Source organism: Cupressus sempervirens, chromosome 2 (genome assembly GCF_028749045.1).
Source record: "Cupressus sempervirens isolate cs-2001-9-10 chromosome 2, ASM2874904v1, whole genome shotgun sequence".
Classification (NCBI taxonomy): Eukaryota; Viridiplantae; Streptophyta; class Pinopsida; order Cupressales; family Cupressaceae; genus Cupressus; species Cupressus sempervirens.
This window is the reverse complement of record NC_143119.1, coordinates 178,040,141-178,052,351: the sequence shown is the minus strand read 5'-3', so window position 1 is coordinate 178,052,351 and position 12,211 is coordinate 178,040,141.

Sequence of the window (12,211 nt, the reverse complement as noted above, 5' to 3'; positions counted from 1 at the left end):
ACAACAACAGAAATAAAACCTATAATATCAAGATCGCATAAATACAATTGAACTATTGCATAGCTCAATGATACTGACAAAATCTTCATACTATACTTTTAATTCCTTGCTGACCTAACCATCTACACTTAACATCAAAATGACCAAGATAACAAATCAAAATGCACATGATATTCTTGTTATAAATGACACATCATCAAACATATATCAAAATCTTCCTCAATTCATATACTACTTTCATTTAATTAAGAATTGAAATTCATCTTAAATAATAAAAGAACTTTGTCTTAAGCATCTAATCTCAAACAGTCCAATAATGCTAATAGAACACATTATAATCATACTAGAAACTAAGTACAGCCAAATCTTAACAAGTGATCGTTAACTAAGTTATTAAGATAAACAAGAATCTATAAAAGTAACACCTCTGTTTTTACAATAAGCCACCACCCAAAATTGCTACAACAACATATTAAGATGTGATGTATAAAAATCAATTTGGAATATAATTCACAATATGTAATGTGACTTTCAACATCCTGATACTCAAAAGTAATTTAGGATATAACATTCCTAATCTAAAATGTACATCCTAGCTGTTCATAAATAACTTCTTTGATAACAAAACAACAAGTTAACCAATTTTTTCATTTATCAATACTGTCATACTCAGTTGCGAGTAACTTCTCAAACAACAATGAATGATGACTCAATATCCATCATAATTTACTGAACATAATAAACTATCTCTATTCATCATTGTTAAACTCAAGTTCCATATAAAAACATTATATAATACTGCCCTCGATGACCCAATTCACAACATATGACCATCATATCAAAATCATAATACAAGTAAATATATATATATATATATATATATATATATATATATATACCCCTATCTTTTAATGAAAACAAAATTCAAACAAGTATTGAGCAGTTTTATACTATTGAATTGATGCATCTACCTGCTTCATGTTTTATGTAGCTAATGAAATAATGATATCAGACAGTTTCCAAGTCTCATTATAGCAAGATAACTAAAACCCAATAGCATACAAATTCCAAATAGTAATTGAAACATAATGCCAACTCACACAGAGCATCAGCTATTAGATAGCCTTTTGATGACATAATAATACTACACCAAGAAATATTGATACAACATTCTTTATGCTTTGAACTAAATATATGACCAAATGTCAACCCTCATACCATGAAACTATTCGACAAAATGTCCACTTAAAAATCCAAACAATGATATGATATTCAGACTAAGTTATTAGTTTTATGTAACTCAAATTTCCCTATAAGTTTCTACTACTGGTGTTTTAATACTATCACCGCAAGTCAGACTGCACTTGAAACCCAAGCCTATATTTCAAAAATCAAGTTCGGTTACTTTCCTCCAAACTCAAACCCTCTATAAAATAGAGATAGTGCCTCTAACATCAACTATTTATTCAATGTTACAAAAAAACCCTTAAACCATGCATCTATGAATTCGTAAACACATATTTCCTACAGATTAAATCTGGGTGATACTGCATAGATACTGTTTTACCAAATAATAGAACCCCAAACATAAAACCTGTATCACAAAGTAACTGTGTTCTTTTATAACAAGCCATTCATATGAAAAAACATCTATATAACACAAGAAATCAAAACACACAGTTGACCTCAGTCATCTCAAATCTGAATATATATAATACTTTTTAAAACATCATCTAAATCCAAAAACACAATGTTTGAAGACGCATATTGCTCGTTACCCAAATATGTATATATATAGAGCTTGACACCAATTGTCCAACCCTACATATACCCATACTTGGCTATTGACAAGTGTAACTTAAAACTGAACTTCCACAATTTCCTTAGAACAGAAGTAACACCCAAAACAGTAAAGGGTAAAGGTTAGGAACTACCCCCTACTTGAGATTTAGTAAACACGAAATCGTTCAACACAAAGCCCTGCTATGAAGCTTAAAATGAAAGCCCTAGAAGCCAAATCCAACTGAACTTCAAAAATGCAGAGATTGAAGAACTTGCAAAACAAACTAACGGTGAGTAACATCTCGATGCTCAGCCTCATATGCATGTAAACATTTTGAACAACGTCATTCAAGATTCTAAAACCATAGCAACTAAGTTCACAAATGTAAACCAAACAGAGCAAGGTGGCCATGTTTTCGACCTAACCTCAATAGAAAACCCACTTGCAAATGAAATGATCAACAAAAACCCTGAGTGCCATAATACCTCTTAAATTATACATTCAAAACCCAAATTGACAAAACTAAATAATAGGTATATTCTATCAACTGTGGTTAAGAAGACCCTAATTAAATAAGTGAACTAATGTCTTGAAGTAAAACCAATTTAGGGTAAATGCATTTAGATATATTTTACCCCATTCACAACATTTGCAAATATACTATGTCAAAAACCTCTAAGGAAGTGATTAATCTATTAACAATTTATATGCATAAACCTTGTAAAGTTTAACCTCATGAACACTTGATACCCTAACATTACAAATTCTTATAATCATGCTTTCAAACCTTAAAAAACTCAATTTAAATTAAGAACTTAAACGTTTAATCCTTCAAAGCAATCTGATTAATGCAACTACAAAAGTCAGGCATATCAAACCTCCTAATATAACATATTATAATCATAGGTCATCTGTCATATCTAGATAGAGTAATGCTGATACCGAAAACACACTCAACAAAAATAATTTATGTTCTGCTAAACAGAATATAACCAAGTTCTGACTGAATAATCAACGTATCAAATAGAAAGAAACTAGATCACAGCTAATTCATAAAAGCAGAATAACTATTAGAAGGAGTCAGGCATGACATCCATTCTAGGCATGCTATAGGTTTATTTTCCATACTAATTTTCAATCTTCTCAAAATCCCTCAACTCAACTAGACTACCAATACTTAGGTTCCTCCTATTGATCTCTTCATTCTACAAAGGAATCAAGGAAAACTTCCTATCACTTTTCTCAATAGTAAACACATTCTTGACACAATCTTACACAACCCTACAATCATACTGCCAAGGTCTACCAAGTAACACATGACAACTATTCATTTCTACAATATCACATAATACTTGATCCTTATATTTCCCAATCTGGAAACCAACAAGGCATTGTTCCCTTACTTCCAAAACGTGCTCACCTTGCACCCAACCAATCCTATAAGGATAATGATGTCTCACTCTTTTCAAACCAAGTTTCTAAACCATCTCCTCAACAAAAAGGTTATCAGTACTACCACCATCTACAATCACATTGTAGACTTTACCACTAGACTTACAACAAGTCTTGAACATACTAGTTCTTTGACAAGAATCTAGTGTGCTCTGACCAACTAGTACTTGCCAAGTCAATAACCTCTCTCCTTCCTCAAGTTGACTATCTTGGACTATAACCTCATTCACAAAAACAACTTTCCTACTATGAGGACATTCAAGAGATCTATGACCTTCTTCATCACATTTGAAACAATTACCACTAAACCCACCTCCACCTATTCTTCTCTTCTGATCAATAGGTTTTGGTTCTCCTTCTGCACTCGATTTAGCCTTTACTAAGCTATCCTACTTCTCCTTTCCACTAGTATTATCTTGACTTTTCCACTTCAACTTATATTTTTTCCTTCAAAGCATATTGATAAGCATCCTCAAATGAATAAATATTTAGCATACCAACCTCAACCTAAATATTGAATCTCAAACCATTAATTTATTGAGCTACCTTTTGCTTTGAAAATTTTCTATGACCAGGATGAATAGTCAACTTGTACAACTCCTTGGTATAATATTTCATAGTCATATCCTTCTACTTCAGATTCTACAACCTTTTTAAAAACTCATGTTCATAATCAACAGGAATAAACTTAGCCTTCAATTTAGTCATCATCAACCTCCATCTAGTGATCTTTATTTCACCTTCTCCTTCTCTATCTCTTTGTAGTTCTTTCAACCAAAGAGAAGCATGGTATTTCAATTTAAACTATTCCAACCTCACTGTGAGTTGATCCTCAATATCCTCAAGCTCAAAATAGTCATCTAATTCACCAATCCAATCAATTAGGTCTTTAGGAGTCAAAGTACCTTAGAAATTAGAAACCTCCATCTTATGCTTCAACTTCAACTAAGATCCAAGTCTAGTAAACTAAACATCCCTAATTCCAATAGGTCACTCCACATGATGAGTTATGGCCACACCACTAGAGCCAAAAACTTCAAAGTCTTTAGCAACTTCCTCATAGCCATATTTAGTACCCACATGCCTAAGTACACCACCTAAAGCACGCAAAATTTCAGTAATCATATCACTCTTCATCAATGCAATCTCAGATTTGAATTTTTCTCTAATCTTCTCTAAGATCCTTTCCTCCATAGTATCACTAAGATCATCAATTTCCCTAGGGTCCAATCTTCTTGGAGGCATCTTTCAAAAAATTTCCAAACCCAAAGCATTAGATCCACCAATCTAGAAGATCAATTAGCTCCACAAGATCAGCCTTCTCCATCTCAAGATCTTGGTGCAAACTACCTCAACTTTGGTGATTGGTTGACACATTTAGGAACAACCTTCATTCTAATACCACTTGATATCCAAAAGGAGAATCTCAAAAGGAGATGTCCAAAACTCCAATAGATAACCACACAAGGGAAATACAAAAACAAGAAAAAATAATGCAAGATCCAATACCAAATGACAACTCTTTATTCATAAAATAACTAATTACATGCAAAATGCCTAGGTATAAAGCCTTCTAGGTTAGGGCCAAATAAAAACAACAATTACAATATCAGTTCTACAAGATCCCACAAGATCCAACTTACAATCACAATCCAAAGTAGTCCAGGATAACAATTGGATAAGAACACCAAGAAGAACCCACTCTTGTACCCTCAAGTCCACCAAGCAATCTTCTAGTTCTCAAGCCACAACTACTAGCTCTTCAAAGTTCATGTCTACCCTTCATCCTTTTCTCCAATATGGATAATCATAATCCTTTTTAAAACTCTAGAAAAGCCCCTTACTTATACTCAACTAAGCCACCAGTCATCCTAGTTCAATACAAACTAAATTAAATCCCTTACATTAAATATATGTTGAGCCACAATTCAACTACAACACAAATTAAATGCCCCTGCATAAATTAAATTCCAAGGCTAGCTCATAGAAAATTTGACACCAATAGGAACCTAGACCAAGTTGAGCATCAACCAAACTATAAGCAATGCCAAGCTCCAAGAGCATGTTGAGCTCCCAGAGCATGTTAAGATCCACAGAACATGCTGAGATCAAAAGAGTATGTTAAGCTCCAAAGAGTGTGCCAAGCTCCAAAAAGTATGATAAGGTCCTAGAGCAATTGAGCAACTTGGACAACACTAAAACCAAGCTTCACTAAGCTTCCAGTGTGTGTCGAGTTCCCACAAGTGTTGTCGAGTGTCTTTATTAACCAAGTCAATTCATTAACACAATACTAAACCAAGTTAGTATTAACTGAGTCACACTTCCTTCTTTGATTGAGTTCCCAAACTCCAAAGTCAAACCACACCATCCTGTAGGATTACAAGACAACCAGGGATGCTCCTGCATCAAAAAAGAATGCTCAAACAACTAATGTATCTATTGCACTCTATTTTACACTAAATACAAAACACAAATATACCAAACCTAATATAGAAGATAAAATTTCAAAAGAAGTCCTCTTATGTAAACTTCAATGTGTCATGCTTATCAAAAACTTATGGATAGTAGTCAGTCTTGTTGATGGATCTCATGCTGAAGTCAAAGATATTGTGTACACATCTACTTGTAAGCCTCCATGGTTACTAGCATATGTTACTATCACTTTTGATTACTATAATGGTCTATCCTAGGATGTCAACCACCCCAGAACTATCCCCGTCCATCCAATAACCTGAGGAAACTATTCTCAACTTCCACTAACCATGATATGGGCTATCACTATAGAAAAATCATAAGGCCTCACCCTACATAGGGCCACAATTGATATAGATAAAATTGAAAGATAATGAGTCACCCTTAAATTTGACTCTAGAGTTGAATCTCTATAGAGACTTCAAATAAAGTATGCCTTCTCTCTAAAACACTTTTTTGAAATAAGGAAGAACTCATACAACATTATTAGAAAGAAATAAGAAACTCAATTTCTCTTTCTATCACTTCGATTGTGTTTGCATTGTTACTTTCATCCCTATTTTTGAATATAGAAGTTTCTTCTTTTTCCCTTCCCTTGCTTAAGATTTCCATTTGCTTCTTGATAGTTTTATCTTCTTCTCTTCTATAGGTTGAGTAGATTCATCAACAATGGGAAGGAAGTAATATTGATACCCACATATAAAACATTTACTTAAGAAATCAAAACAATTTCACTTGTTTAATTTTTTGGGAACATTGTATGGAACCATTTTACAATCAACTTTGGCATACTATCTTACTTAAAAATAAAGATTTTCCTTGATTACATTGTGTTCTCATCTACATTTTTTACACTTTCTTTATCTAGTTAAATTCCCCATTATGCTTTAAAATTAAAAACCTATAAGTGTAACCCTTGCACCAAACTTCTGAAATAATTATTTCATCCACCTTTCCTTGAATGTATTTAAAATTTTCTAAAAGTGAACTGAATATTAAGGATATAATTTTTTTTGATTCTTACTATTTTAGAGATAACTCTATATTAGGCTCTCTTCCATGTAGATATATGTAATACCCCTTTTATTGGCCAACAAGAATAATCTAGAGTCTTAATTCATGAACCAGTCCATAGCAAGTTTCTCACCTAAACCTTTGTGCATGTTCATACAAAGCACAATAGGAATAGGAAAATTGTATCTAATAAATTGAATTCGAACAATGGTTCATAATTGTTTCCCAAAAGGATTTAACCTACTCTTTACTCTTGCACAAACATGAGTTTTTGCATTAAGTATACATGTATCAAATATGCATGTTGTAATGCCCCACCTAGAGATCCTTTGAAAAAGGATTAAATTCAAGTCAAGATAAATTTTTTTTTAGAAGTATGAATGCACATGACAACATCATACAAGCGTCACATAGATCACAATGGAAGACTTCACCAACAATCCAAGCAACCAACAAATCTCCAAACACTACTACCAAACAAAACAACTAAATCCAAATTGCAACATTATGAATTCAAAATGTGACTCCAAAGGATTGAAGAACACCTAAGAGGGTATGCAAAGCACTTAATAAAAAGCCCAAGTCTTACCAAAAAGTGCATATTGTATGCCCACATAGGTTTTTCACAAAAGCCAGGTAATACTTTAAATCAGCACTAGGTGATAATTTATAGTATTGTGTAAAATTTCTAAAGAAGAAAGGTGACACTTTCAGGGGTTGGACAACACATCTCTCAAGGGCATGTGATACTTCTTAAGTATCATGCAGCAATTCTTCAATGGGAATCTAATACTGGAAAGTATCACACGATATTTCTCTAAGAAAGATACAATACAATTAGATAGTTGTACGACATATCTAAATTGGACATGTGATACAAAATTGTATCACCCCATGCTGACACATGCTAGCCCAGGAAAAGAGAGAAATATTCTAAGGGTCAAAAAAAATAATGAAATAGGAAATTAAACCTCCATACTAGGGAGTAATAGATCTAGATAGATCGAGGAGCAAACACTCGAGTTCAAAAACAACAAGATTCCAAGAAGCTAGAAAGAGAAACATCTATCCATCTAAACTATAGTAGTAAAGGAACGTACTAAAAGCAACATCGCAGTGTACAAAAATAACATCACGATAATTGAAAAAAAAATTGCAATGATTGAAAACAACATCACAATATGTAAAACAACCAATCTAAGTACATGGTTCCTCCCAACTATCAATAGCATCATAAGACCATCATGGATCCTAGTCATCCCCATGTGTAACATTCCAAGCCACTGATTAAGTCGTCAGTACTATTGTAATAGGGACATCACTACTACAACATGCTACAATATAAATATAAGGAAATCTAACATGCTAGTATTAAAGCATAATATAATCCTTCAAGTAGATAACATCACCTATCACATGTTGATCTCATAATAAGGAAATCTAACATGCTAAATCGATAAGCAATAGATAATCCAATACATCAATTCACATCATCTAGGCATATGCTAAACATCATACTATGGGAATGCATAAAATAAACTAACATCATCTAAACATGATATCCAAGCATTCCAATGAAAGCATAAATCATAAGAAAGAATACCCTAAAACCCGAAGCATCAAGTGAAAACATCCAACAATGGTTGCACTAGGATAAAAGGCCATCACTATGCACCAATCTCTTGTAGTGGTGAAGCTAGCTATGCCTTCCAACCACATAGCACCCATAGGTAGACACCTACCATGCTAATTGAGATATAGATCCAACCAAAACACACAAAAACAACATCCATGGCTAACACTCATGCCAGATAGTATGATGGCTATAACCAAGAACGTAAGACAATGGAAGAAGTATAGGTCCTGGTTAGACACTTTTAAGGCTACTAAGTAGGGGCTAACATCATGGAGAGTCACTTGGCATCAACAAGCCCAAGCTAATATTGGTAGCTTCTCTTCTAAATGGAAGGCACATGACCTAGGCAACAACTCTTCTCAATGGAAGGCACACAACCCAAACATTTTATTATCATAAGTTTTATTACCACTCAAACATTTTTATTTAGTTATCACTTATTTAAAACTTTGTATACCAACTAGGAAATGGACACTAGGCTATGAGATAGAACCCCCTCCATATGCTACCCTACCCTACCCATGCTCATCCAATGATGAGTGCATGTAGCCATGTAAACTCCCAACCCAACCCCAATGATCATAACTTTTGGAAGTACCATGGAAGATCGAAATCCAAAAGTCCTCTGACAAATGTATGCACATGTACTCATGTGTTGTGCACCACCATCATGAAGATAATAACACAAGGACTAGATGAGAAAACAATGCAAAATATAACACCCAACCAAAAGCAACTTGGGAGGATATATTCTACATGAATCCCAAGCCAATAAAACCATACATCATGAAACCACTCAATTGGCCTCAATCTAGGAGTATGGATTCTACACAAATCCAAATGATGCAACAAGACTAAACATCAAGAACTCACTCAACTAGCCTCAATCTAGGAGCATGGATTCTACACGAATCCTAGTGTCCACAAAACAAAAGAAAAGGTCCAAAAGAAACCATAACTTTAGGTATAAAATTACTCAACCAAACACAATGTCAGGGTTATGGATGTGACACACATCCCAATGCAAATATAAAGGTGCAAAAAAGGTCTAATTGACATCCAAATGGATGATCCAAGTCCATGACCAATCTCATGTGAAGAAAACTTGAGAAAATAGGGTGGTACGCAAAACGAGGTAAAAACCCCCAAATTTTAGTAAACTTCAAAATTAAAACCCATTGGACCTTTGGGTACAAAAATCTAAAAAATTCAAAAATAATCAAGTTCAAACACTGTATGCAAAAATGGTCAACGTAATTGTGCAAAACCCCAAACCCTCAACTTGAAAAATAAGCAAATGCTCATACCCGCCCAACCGGGTAGAGCTAACATACATAAATGTAGGGGAACACTAGTTCTCAGCCTCCAAACAAATGAATACCAAAAATAGATATAGAAACAAAGAAAAGGCAACAAAATGGGAGAGTCGTACATCACAGCCAAAAGGGCAAAATGGAAATCTGAACCATAAAATAAAATGCCCATAGAAGTAGCTGAAAATCACGACAATCCAAGGTCTCCTCGAATTGGATCCAACAAGCTCAATCTCATGACAATCCCACGCTTGTAGCTACCATAATGAACAAAATAGTAAATCCTCATGAAGAGGATTTTGGGTTTTACTTTCCAACTTTCTAATTCAAAAGTGTTTAGATACTTATTCACTTTTCGAGTGAATAATCAATTAGGGAAATTAATCAGCCAACCTAGTTAAACCCCAAATCAACCCAAATGAAAATAGGTTATTCCTATAAATAGGAATTCATCTATGCCAGAGCTGCCAAAAATTAAAATAAATCAAATTAAAAGTCCAAAAACCCAAAAATACAAAAATTACCTTAACAACTTTCGTGAGAATGCAAAACTCTAAATGCACAGACATGCTCACTAGTCTAATCACATAATGAAAATGAATTTGGATTTAATAATCATTGGAAGGATTAATTAATCAATTAAAATAAGGATATGCCAACCATACATGGATGACATTGGTAAAATAGGAATAGATGAATCATTAACTCCATGTGCCACTGCCAGGGATATAAATCCTGCACACTAAACAACATGATCAAGTGCAATTGCACATAATAACATAGCCAACACAATAAATGAATTAAATCACCTAATTTATCCATTTATTTGATTATATTAAAATAATCTATTTACATCACTCACATTCACAAAAAGCATAACAATGTAGGAATGAAGTAAATAACCATAGCATTAAATCCATCACCTAACATAATCAGTTATATGCCAAATACCAGATAACCAGATATCATCATAAAATGCACTATCATCTCATAATGGCATCATCATGCAAACATGATCAAATGAAAAACATAGTAGTCTAAAATCTATGATACTAAAATCAAAGTATAACATCTAACCCTCAGGTCATCTCAAATGTAAAACATAACATAAGTAGATATCTGTAGCACTTAACCAATGAATCCAACATGGACAATCCATTTCTAACTATTTAAGAATTTAATAATGGTTGTTTAAACAACATTAAAAAGACACTTGAAACACATAAGCGAACACAGTCATAAACATGACATACCATTGCTATAGGAACCTAGTCCAACGTAGCAGGTTATACACAATGCAATCACTGCACACATCTTAGGGTAATCATAGAACAACCTCATCATACCACATCTATCCTAGTAACCACTGGCACAAACCTCAATAAACCAAAAATCACATCATAATCTTAGAAATTAGCCAAAGCATAATCAAAGCAACTGATATAGAAACATAAATCAAATCACCTCTATGGTGTAGACCACTTGTGGTCACAATCATGATCCATCACAACTATAGATCAACAAGTTTGCATCCATGAGGATTACTTTCAAAAGTCAAATGGGAGAGGCACTACATCATCTCCCCCCAAAAACTAGGCTTACTCCTAGAAGCCTGCAATCCAAGAATAGAAACCAAAACAGATCAAAAACCATAAATCAAAACTAAGCAATAGGAATGACTCAACAAACTCTCACAAGTCAAACTAGATCACTCTAATGTTCTCAAACCATCATGTCAACCCCCAAATAGGTCAAACACAAGAGACAAGTGTAACATTGACACAAGGTCCTTCAACAAGGAACCTTGTAGGTGCTAGGAAAAACCCATCTAGCCATAAAGTCAACAATACAAGGTAAGGGAAAAGCCACTCTACCTTGTCAACAGGTGCTCAACTATGACATGCACCTACCTCGTGACCAAAAAACAAGGTCAAAACATGACACACTTCCAACAAGAGTTGGAATCATGGGAAAATAACCATCCCAAAATTCCCAAGAATACTATCATGCCACACATGAGCATCCTTGAATCCACGTAAAATCATCCTTTGAAAAAAGAGGATGATGGTTTACTAACAAAATTACACACTCCAAAAGACTACTCACCACCAAGTGTAGGAGCACAATGCCTCTCCAAGGTACAAAATCTCAACTACCACTAGGAACTAGGGTTACACAACCCAACCAAACAAGATATCACCTTTCCACAAAGTTGCAAAGAATTCAATAGTGGACACAACCATGTAGTATCTATATACCAACTTGTAAGATGGTAACATGTGTCTAATGCTACCATGTCCCTCTAGCACCATGCCGAGAATACTACACCCAATCTACTACTAAACTCAATCTCCATCCTCAAGTCAAAGGTCAATGAGAAAAATTGATTGAGATAATCCTCTTGAAGAAATAAGCTTAGGGAGAAAGAACTACAAAGTACTAGGACCAAGAGGGAGTCTCTCTCAACCTCTACACTAAATCAGCCCAAGACATGTTAGGGAATTCACAATTCCCCCAACCATCACCATACTCATTTGAAAA